This window comes from Phalaenopsis equestris, unplaced genomic scaffold (assembly GCF_001263595.1).
Source record: "Phalaenopsis equestris unplaced genomic scaffold, ASM126359v1 Scaffold233244, whole genome shotgun sequence".
In the NCBI taxonomy this organism is placed as follows: domain Eukaryota; kingdom Viridiplantae; phylum Streptophyta; class Magnoliopsida; order Asparagales; family Orchidaceae; genus Phalaenopsis; species Phalaenopsis equestris.
The window spans coordinates 66010-67202 of record NW_018251195.1 but is presented as its reverse complement, the minus strand read 5'-3'; positions in this window follow the sequence as shown (position 1 = coordinate 67202).

Here is a 1193-nt window from a genome sequence, read left to right as displayed (position 1 = left end):
CACAAAAATTCCTTGCTAAATATTTTCCACCATAAAAAACTGCAAAGCTTAGAAATGATATTACATCTTTTAATCAATTTGAAGGGGAATCTATTTATGAAGCATGGGAAAGATTCAAAGAAATCCTAAGAAAGTGTTCACACCATGCTATATCAGATTAGTTAATAATTCAAACTTTTTATAATGGATTAGTTGGATCTCTTAGATCAATTATCGATGCCGTTGTTGGTGGTTCATTGTTGTCAAAACAATTTCATGACGCCAACACTTTAATTGAAGAAATGACTACTAATAATTTTCAATGGCCTTCTGAGAGGGTAAATCCTAAGAAAGTTGCCAACATTCATGAATCTGATGCATTTACCATATTAGCAAATCAAGTTGCTGCAATTTCAAGGAATTTAGACCAATTTGGAATGAATTTTTCTCAAGCAATTTCCATGATTGAAGAGAATTCATTAGGCCAAATGGTAGATCCTCAAGCATAATTAGAAACTTTGAATGCCATAAATAATAAGTAAAATAACCCATATTCAAATTATTATAACCCAGGTTGGAAGAACCATCCCAACTTTAACTGGAATAACAATTCGAGTGGTAATAATCAGAAATGGGGGAATAACCAAGGGAATAGTAATTATAGATCTACTTATCCTCCAGGTTTCAACGGTAATACATAGTTTAAGGAGAAAAAATTATCTATAGAAAAAGTAGTGTTACCAATGGGAAATCAATTACAAAGTCAATGAGCTATAATTAGAAATATCGAGAATCAATTTAGGCAAATAATAAATTCATTAAGTAATAGATCCCAAGGAACACTTCCTAGTAATACTGAATCAAATCCAAAAGACCAGAATAAGGAAAAAGTAAAAGCCATTCAACTTAGAAGCGGAAGAGAGTTGGAACGTCGGCTTTAAAAAGAAATTGAAGTAGAGAGGGAAAAAATTGAAGAATCAAAAGATGATGCTCCAAAAGATTCTGAGAGACCTATTTCTCTGCTAAAAATTGATTTGGAAAAATTACCACCTCCATTTCCTCAGACTTCATCAGCAGAAGTTGGATAAGCAATTTTCAAAATTTTTGAAAATATTTAAGAAGCTTACAATTAATATTCCATTTGCTGAAGCCTTAGAACAAATGTCGAGCTATGTAAAGTTTATGAAGGATATTCTCAATAGAAAAAGGAAGTT